Genomic DNA, 10093 nt, shown 5'->3' on the forward strand with positions numbered 1-10093 from the left:
ATAGCTCAGCTGTCAATCATTACACAGCAGGCAAAGCAAGAGCACACATGGCCCCATGGTCGCTACAGAGATGAGTGGTCAGTGCCAGACCCCCTAGATGACCCTGTAACCAGGTACTTGCCCTCATAGAGGTAACAACCCTGCTGGGGGCTTGCAGCACACCATCAGCACCAGTGGGTACCAGCAATGTAAGAGGTGGTGAGATCCCCTCCTCCTCCAACATCCACGACTGCTCTTTTCGTCACTTTTCTGCAAATCAAGCAGCTCTTCTGCCACACAGCAAAGGTTTCCTCCCACATACCCTGGGTGAGTGTCCTCCCACCCAATGCCTAGAAGAAAGTCTAATCTAATGTGACAGCAACTTGAATGAGCCCAGAACATTTCACCTCAATATACAGCAACCTCACCAGCACTATTATACATGAAGCACACACATGCACATATGGTCACTCACAGGTGACTACTCCTGGGATGGCTTAAAAGCAATCATAGGTTAGAGACAGGTGTATTATATGTTAAAGCTTGGAGTTTTCCTTTATCATCACTTAAGAACACAACAGCCTTCACTAGACTGGAGACTAATTGATGTGGGCAGAGCAGTTTATACTGACCTTGATCAGAGTTCGCTCATTCAGCAGTATGGGAGATGTCAAAATTCAGCCAAGCAGCCATTTCTTCAGGATGACCCAGTTGTTGTTTCAGTGACAGCCATTGCGTAATATACTACTTTTCTCTCACTCCCTGCCTCTTCCCCTCCCCAATGTCACTGGAAAAAAAAAAGACAAAACACAAACAAACAAAAATCCTTTATCTATTAAATAAAACAACTGATAGATTTGACTCACACTTTTGAATTAACAGGCCTGAGCAAGGGTTATTTCTCAGGAAAATACTCCCATGTCCTTTATGTCCTACCCTATCCTGCTGCAGTACAACTTGAATTTAATTCCTCAAATAAAGTGTCTGGCTTCTGCATTCCATACAGAAGTTTTTAAGTAGAGACTCTTTTTATCTATTCCTACAGCTGCTTCTTACAATTACATTAGCTATCTATTTATTTTCCTGCTTGGAAAAAAATAGTCAAACCAATAAACTCACCATTATGTCTCTTAAAGTATATATGCACTATTCTATAAAGCTCTGCAAATTCTACAGAGCTTCATCCCCTTTTTCTTTTAATAAGGCTCATTTTACAGGGCACCAATATTCCCAGAGAAATGGTGCTGCCTTCTCTTACCGCACCAGAAAACGCATTTCAAACATAAACAAGCTAGCAGCAACCATATCTTTGTTTGGCAAATGAAGTAGTCTCATCACTTAGTCCTGTTCATAGCAACACACAAAGGAGTACTCTGTAGCCAGGGGTAATAGCTGATCCCATAATCTGGCACTAACACTTAGAAAGATTAATTACCCTATTAAGATCTTAGACACTACTAAGAAAATCTTTGTATAAACCTTTTAACTCACAACAAATGCAGCATATTTGGTGCCATCAGTTTGTTGCACAATAAAGGTTCTCACCCTCCCACACTTGTTCAGTTTTGTCTCTGTCTCCCATACTATATAAACACATGCACACGTGCTCTCACACACAATTTTTTTGCTTTTGCTTTTTTTTTTTTTTTCTGTTTTTCCAATACAAAGGAATAAAGTACAAGCGTGTTTGGAGCAGATAAAGTAAAAATTCCTTCTGTCCCCAAATTGGCTGCCTCAGAGATTAAGCAGCAAGAGCAGACGCTCTCTGATTCAAAGGCTGCTGCTGTGTCAGAAACCGAAGGCACCTAAGCAGATTCAGGTTGTAATCCCTACGCAAATTATACATCCAAAAATATGAGGAGGTGTTAAATTATTAAAGTGTGTTATCAAAGACACCTTCTAAAGTACATCGTTACTGATTAGCAGCATCAGATGCCAATGCAAAATAACTCGTCACCTTGGCACGGCCTCCCTCTTCCACGCTATCTCACTCTCTCACTCTGTCCTTCTCTGCCACGTCGTCACCAGCAAGAAAAGCCGCAGCAGTGTGAACAGACCTAGATAAAGCAAATGCAAGTCACCCAGCAATGTTTAAGATCAGCACTATTGCCCCGGCTATCCATAAGGCGATTGCATGTGATTAAAGTCTGGCACAAGAGAGAAATGCGTGCTTGGGGCACAGCCTGTGGGGAAGCAGCCAGTGGCTGTTTTCTGCTAGGAAGCAAGTGGAAGGATGCAGGGAATAACACTTTACCTGCACCCCGCTTCCCTTGTTTGCACCTGGGGACTAAACATTAGACTTTTCACTCAGGAAACACTTGGGGTCCAAGTCAAAGATGCCGTTTATCATTTCACAGCCCTTTTCTGAGGGAGTACTTCCAAAAAAGAGCATTGCAAAATTGTTGATGCTTCTGTCTCCCAAAGGAAATGGTGGGAGCACCTCCTAGCCTAGATACAACAGGCATCAGCAGTAACTTCAGACTGCCAACAAACTGCCCATACTTTTACAAAGATCACATCTGCTTTGATGCATCCCCTCTGGATGCTTGTTTCCTGAGCTTACTATTACTATTTTTATTTCAAAATATATCTGAAGAATCTGACCTTTGGAACATATCAGGAATCCAAAATAAAGAAATAACATTCACATCCTAAAACATAGTTCTCATTTCTCATCACAGCTTTTCTTGATAATTGCTGTGCCCAAGTTTCATCAAGGATGATTTCATCTCTCAGCAGCTGGTGTGGGGTGGCTGAGTGGCCATCCTTAGTGGTACAGACAACACAGCTACAGACAACTCCTGGTGAAGAACTGAAGTTTGTTATTCACATCAGACATCAGCCACACAAGTAGCTTTGCAAATCAGACTCCAATGCCTAAGGAAAGTTGCTGCGTTTCCAGTGCTTTCCCCGTGAACACCCCCAGCCTGGCTCTGCAATCACATTGTTCACATAAGCAGTCAATGACATTTGCACAAGCCTGATGTTGATGATGACCCATTTCTTCCTCCCTGACATCTGGTAGGTTTTGCACAACTCAGCAGCCAGGACAGAGCACAGTAACTCTAATAATCTACTGCCACATCCAGGACCCTTTCAGTGCCTTATGGCCCACGCTGCTCCTGCCGCAGCGATTATGGCGACAGCAGTTGTGCTGTAATTAGGATCCTCCTGGGCCAGACAATCTGAATTAGCAGCAGAGGCCAGCTGCTCTGCTGCCAGCCACATCTTTTTGGCATACCCTTCTCGCAGGCACTCGTCCCCTCCTGGAACCCGTCCTCTCTTCCCGGCCACTGGGTTTTTGATGAAGGAAATTGCCTCCTTTCCACCACTGCTGGCCCTCTCCAGTGCTGCAGCCAGCCAAGGCTTCCCCCGAGGAAACCTGAGCCCAAAGCACAACCCGACAGCCCCATGTCCCATCCCACAGAGACCTGCTGCTGTTTCAGTCCTTCCATGTGGCTTTCCCTGCCAGAAGCCACATTTTGCACATAGTGGATGTGCAATTTCTTTTAGTATCAAAAGATAAGGGGGAATATGTTCAAGATTGCTGTAATCTGCCCTTTTTCCCCTCCTGAAAATGATGCAGACAGTTACAAGTGTGACTGCCTCTGAGTCACAAATTAAGAAGCCATCATTGTGGTTTCATCTTTCATTTTTTTCCAGAGGTAGAATCCTGCACCACTCATTCTTCTTTTCATTAAGAAAGAAAAAAAAAAAGTGGATTTTTTTTAAAAATTTGTTTCCTACTGTTACCAACAATATACAGTAGTCTGTACTTAAAAAAAAAAAAAAAAAGGCACAACACACACCACACACACTACCAAACCCATACCTACTATGTATGGGCATTTTCACTTTTGATTTGTTACTCTGTTTTTCCACTCTTCAGGCTTGAGCAACAGACAAGCTATGGTCATGTTCATTCTTGGCCAGTTTTACTTCCTTTTAAAAATTATCATTATTTACATGTTGCAATGAATTATTGGTCTTATTTTGTTAGTAATATTTAAAATTAAAGAAAAAAAGTTATCAGTCTACTGTCATCCCTCAAGAATGCACCCTCAGGAGCAACAGTCTCCTAACAGATGATAACACCCTTGCCTGCAGTGCTATACAGCACAGTGCTATGACCATGGCCATCGTAAGAAAATCTAGAAGAGAGATGAGTCCTTGGTTTTCTTACAGAGCCAGTAGCTCATTCTGACATGCCTGCTTTCACCCTTACATATCTTGCAGGAAAGATGGATGGTCCACTCAGCAAACAAGGCTAAAAACACCATAGCTACTTTGTTCCATTCTGGTCAGGAAAACAGACTTTAACTAGCTCCATTACCAATAACCCCTAGACTTGGTTAAGTGCTACCAGGTTTCATAAAACAGCTTCTGAAAGTGAGAAAGTTGTTCTCCAGCACTTCCCATAGGAGATGGTTTGGTTGATTTTATGGCTATGTTCCTATTCCTAGGTTGAAATTGTTGTCTTATTTCTCTTAAATTAATTTCAAAAATCACTATGCTTTCAAATAGAAAAGGGTGTCTCTGATACACTGCTTCATGAATACCTATAAGTTAAAGTTTCGATCATCATTTGATTTCGTCAAAGTTGGTTTTTTTTTTTCATTACTTTAACTTTTTAAATATACACATTAAAGTGGGAGAACAGTCTTCCCTTAAGCTGCATTTTTTTGAATTATTTGATTTGTTAAGCCACACTAAACTGGCCACATCACAGATTATGGAGCTAGAAGATATATGAGCATTGATAGGTATTTTGAAGGAAAATATATTTGGGGGGATGATGCACATAACCCCCTTCAGTTCAGAGGGGTGTAAGTACACCACCATACAGTGTTCAGCCTGTGTCTTCACCCCATGGCATGTGTCAAGTTCACTCAGTCCTTCACCCACCAATTTTATTACCACAAGGGTGGGATGTGACTTCTTTACCACCGCACTTCAATTTCACTTCCCACAAAAATTACTGCCTGCCTTGCTCTGGTGGTCTCCCCCTCCTTCAGCGAGTCCCCGGGGCTACGGAGACCTTCCCAGAGCACGGCTCCCAGACCCTGCTCCCAGCAACCTACGAGGATGTGCACAAACCTTGGTTTGGTACTCGTCGAAGAACTACAGCCCACCTACCACGATTTTACCGGTTTCTTATTTAAAATAATTTTTAAAAAGCGCTAGAAGAGCACTTGTGTACCCTGCCTGGAGCAGATGGATCGACGGACGGAGGAGGAGAAAGGAGAGGAGCGGGGGCGGGGTGTAACAATTCCGTGTAGTTTCCCTCCCTCTAGCGATGAAAAGCAAGACTGCGGGTCACTCCTGTTCTGGAAGAGGACAAGAGGCTGTAAGGGAATCCCAAATTCCCTGCAGCAAAAAAAGGCAGGCACCTGGTGTTAGGCTGGAGGAGCAGGATGACCCGGTAGAGCAGGTCTCAGATCTCAGCACGGGAGGTGTGTGCCAGGAGACCACCACGTCCTGGGCCAGGGGCTCAGGAGATCAGCTGCCTGATCTCCACTTGCAAAGAAAACCCCTCTGTCAAGAATTACAGGCAGAATTTTCAGCTTCAAGCCAAGAGTCTCACAAGTGCATTTCCTTACACAGACAAGAACAAAATGGGATGATACATGGGAACTGCTCTGGCTCTTTCATTGAATTTTGCCTGAGTTTAATGATTGTAGGGCTCATAAAAGAACATGTGTCTTCGCAACACCGCTTGGCAAGGCTTTTCAAATATTTACAAAATGTATTTGGTATCCCCTGCTAATAATAGCCCAATAGGTCCCCAGATAGAGCACAAGAGACTGAGGCACTCTTGTTCTGGCTGCTATTTCACAGCCTTGCTTCACAATACTGAAAGACTTCTCAGTTCTTGTGAAAGGGTAAGAGACAGGGAAACAGATTGCAGAGGTTCCCGAGGCTGTTATTTTAGGAAACACTGCTTCAGCGGTGGAATTGCATGCTTTCTTCAGCCAGAGTTGTGTGAGGTGTCTGATCCTTACTCACTCTTGTTCAACTTCCCTGTTGAAACTAAGAATAAAAACCTGCAGAAGCAAACAAGCTTGCTGGAAAGCTTTCTTGGGTTTGCCTCTCCATAGAGAAAATTGCTAGTTTTGACCACACTACATTTCCTATACCAGATGCCAAAACCAAAAAACAGTTTCAAAACTCCCTGTCCTAGGAGACAAGCTATGACACTAAGCCCACCTACACAACAGGCAAAGCCAGAGCCTCATCCCTGCCATAGGATAAACCCTAAACTACCTGGAGCTACTGAAACTGTAGGAAAGCAAAGCCACATTTATTTCTTATGCTCTGAGCTAATAAGAGAACAAAGCAGACCTTGCAGAGACTGCTTTCCAGTAGGGACCTGTAGGAGAGACCATGCTTCCCGCAGCCTTCCTTCAGTCCCTGTCACACACACACATGTAGTCTCCCAGAGGCCTGAAGTCCCCACTGCACTAGGAAAAAAAGTCAACAGCATAAACCCTCTATGAAATCTCTGTGGGAACAGTGACAAGAAAAAGGGGTTACTTTGTATTGCCCCTTCCCATAACAGCCCAAATGTAGGCCCTGTGTGGGTCTCCGTTCCAATTCTACAAACCCCCAACAAAAGCCACAGCTCTGGCCCCTGTCTCGGGACCACCCAGAATCATGTCCAGGGGTCCAGAACCAGCACTTCAGCTAAGATGAGGTCCAGGGACAAACCCATGAAGCTGGATAGGTATGGTCACTCTCACCTGCACCACACTGATATGCCCTCGTAGTACAGGACACAGGATCAACAAAATCCAAACTCCTGCCTAGACAGGGTGGTCAGCCCCACTTTCACTCCTTGTATTCATCCCCTAACGTTAGAGAAGGATCAGGCCTGCCTCACCTGCAGGTTTTGCTTGGTGCAATAAAGCAGTTGCAGCCTGCAAATGAGATCCAGGTCTTGGCTGTATATTCCCTCTCTTTAAGCATCACTCAGTTCCCACTCAATCTCAGTTTGACTCCAATATGTGATTAAATGCTGTTCTAAGTGGAAACGCTCCTCTGAACTGGGCTCAGAAACGCAGTTTTCCTAAAGTACATTCTAGGACCAGCAAACTGAAGAGAATGGCTGATGTCAGGCATGGTGCTGAAGGCACCAACACCAAAAACAACTTCTCTGGGGTAATGAGGTGGCAAGCAGGTTTGTCCCAGCTTGAGCTGGCAGGAGAAAGTTTCACCTCCAAGGTGTATGCTTCCCCTCCCGCTCAGGAGAAAGTTTCTCCTCTAATTCATGTGCTTCCCCCAGCACTCTCCATGAGACTGTTCGACCTCCAACACATGCATTGTTGTATTAGGGTTTTTTCCTCCCCCTCTTTCCTACACTTTCATGGTGGAGGGTGGAGGAAGAGGCAGGAGTCTCCACCTGGATTTTGATGCCAGAAGCACTAACAACAGTGCTCAGTGATGGTGAGGGTGCTCTGTGGGGCACATATGGGCCTCCAGGAAATCTGGAGTGGGGCCAGGCCTAAAGTAGTCACATCTCCCTCCTGTTTTCAAGAGCACCACAGCAGGCACACCAAGAACACAAATATATTTTGCATGAAAGTCTTGCACAGGATGGCAACGCAGTCCAATCAAGGAGATCAGTGTGTGTGGACACATATGTGCCTTTCTCTCAAGGCTTCAGGCACAGTTTCTGTACTAAGCTGTGAAACAAAATTGTGCTTCATGACAGAGTGCCCCATGTAACGCCGGCTTCAGGAACTGCACAGAAACACGATGCGTTTGCTGTCCCCTGCACTGTGGTGGTGCCCTGGGCTGAGCCCAGGTTCTTGGTGGGACAGAAACCTGTCAACTGAAAAGCCTCTGAAGTGAATAGCTCAATAGCTGTGGGTTTTCACCCTTCCCCAGTGCACAGCAAGTGGCACATAGGGAAAATGGAGGAGATTCTTCTAAGCAAGACAAAAAACTTCCCTAAACAGCCAAAAGACACATTAACATTGGCACCAAAAGAAGCAAGAAGGAGGCCACCAGTTAAGGGAAAGGATATGAAGCTATTCCTAGAAATCCCACTGCAGTTACGTTTCTCATCTCCCTCAAAAATTCATATGAAGAGCAAGAAACAGAGAAGATGAAGCTAGGCATACACAAATGTCCCAAGGATGCACCAAGGGACATGGCAGGATAGTTTGTCCAGACACAGTTCACTGCAGATGGATATTAAGTACATCCATGTTAGTCCAAGGAAGTCTCTGTGCACTATCCAAATTCAAGAGGATGGAGCAGGGTTGCAGGAGCAAAGGCTGTACAGAGAGGTCTCAAGGCTCACCCATCCCCAGTCATCCCCATCCTTCCCACTCAGGCCAGCATTGGCAGCCTCACCACAACACATGAGGTCAGCTCTGACCATCAGCACTGCAGCTCTCACATCGTGAATAGAATCCAGCAAAGTCAAGCTCAGTCAATGATCTGCTGTAAACCCTGTTACACCATATCCTACAGTTTACAAGTATTTACTTTGGGCTGACGGCTGCTCATCCTGATGCGCTAGTTCATTTGTTTAACCTTTTTCATCCAGATGGCCACCATAAGCCTTGTCCTAGAACTTGGACTCCCAAAAGCTTCTGTTGGTAGCCTCCACCAGCTGGGATCACTCAGCCACTGGCATCCCATAGGACCCCCAAGACCTATGGTATTAGCAAGAGCAAAACCAAATGTTCATGCCAAAGGTGCACATCTGAACCCAAGTTACATCCACCTGTAAAATAGCCAAACTGAGTTCCCAAGGACACCACAACCAAGCAAACCTGCCTTTGGCATCACAGGCTGGAAGCCCTCCAGGACATGGCTATTTAGGTGCAGGAGCCATTATCCTTTGGTCCCTCTCAACTGAGTTGCTGTTAGCATGCAGCAGTGTGGGGTCATGTGCTTTTGGGTGATTCAGCCTCCTCCGTTCCCAAATTTAAGAAAAATAACATCAGAAGAGTACAGGAACAGCCTCGTTCTCCATTTCAGCTCAGCTCTTCTGAAGCAATAAGCATATGCAGAAGCGTGAAAGTGAATGCATGGGGATGACAAGCTGCAAAACGTACATGAGTGCACATGAGGTTTCTATATATTTACTTCACAACAGTCAAAGTATCACCCAACAACATTATCACAGCAACTTTTGAGAACCCAAGAGCCACTCCTGGTTACTAGACACAGTGATTTTCTACATAGATACTGTGATTTGTCCTTCAGAAAACTTCACAGCCTTGTCATGAATCTCTATGATTTACAGTACCTGCTGCTAGCTGGAGCTCACAGATGGAGCACCAGTACTCCAGACTGACAATACGCAGCCAGTAACGCTGAGCAGGGATGTGTCACCTCTATAAAGGTTGAAAATAGGACAAAAATATCAGAGAACAGAATAAACTTCTGGGAGAGGCTATTTTAGTCTTCTAATCTGAATATTCAGGCTTAATTTGGTATTTTACACGGGGCCAATTAGACACCCACAAAATGACACAAGACTGGTTTGTCGCTGATGAGTGTTCTGGGTTTGTAATTCTTCTGTCAGTACACTTAGTCACTTGCTATTATATTTCATAGTCAACTTATGGGTATCTTTCTGGGGGGTAGCAAGGAAAGGAACATAGTATCTTGACCAGATATTTAATTAAAACACCATCAAGAGACCATCCTTCCCCACTGATATATTCAAATTTACTTAACTAGGTTACTTGCCTTTTTCAAGGCCAGAATTTCAAGTTATCTACAAAAATTAAAGAGTTATTAATACCTTTGTACGCTAGAGAAATGGTGGGGAGAGGGAAGAAAAGGAGGAAAACTCATCCACATACACTTTCTTGGTTTTCAGAAATCAGGATTTTTTTTTTTTTTGTTATATCAACATCAGATCTTCCAGAAAAAAAAAAAAAAAAAAAAAAACACAAAACAAAAAAAACACATTAGCAAGCTAATTGTAGGATTAACCAGCTATATTTAACTGTTCAGCAAGGGCATAAAGGGGCTCAGAAAGGAGCAGGCAACTGCGTATCAGTGGAAGTCTCTGCTACAGCAGTACTGTGAGCCAATGCTTCTCTACTTGTGGCACAGTCTGGAAGGGACTGCATTCCTGTCTGTCATGAGT

Source organism: Columba livia, chromosome 2 (genome assembly GCF_036013475.1).
Source record: "Columba livia isolate bColLiv1 breed racing homer chromosome 2, bColLiv1.pat.W.v2, whole genome shotgun sequence".
NCBI lineage: Eukaryota > Metazoa > Chordata > Aves > Columbiformes > Columbidae > Columba > Columba livia.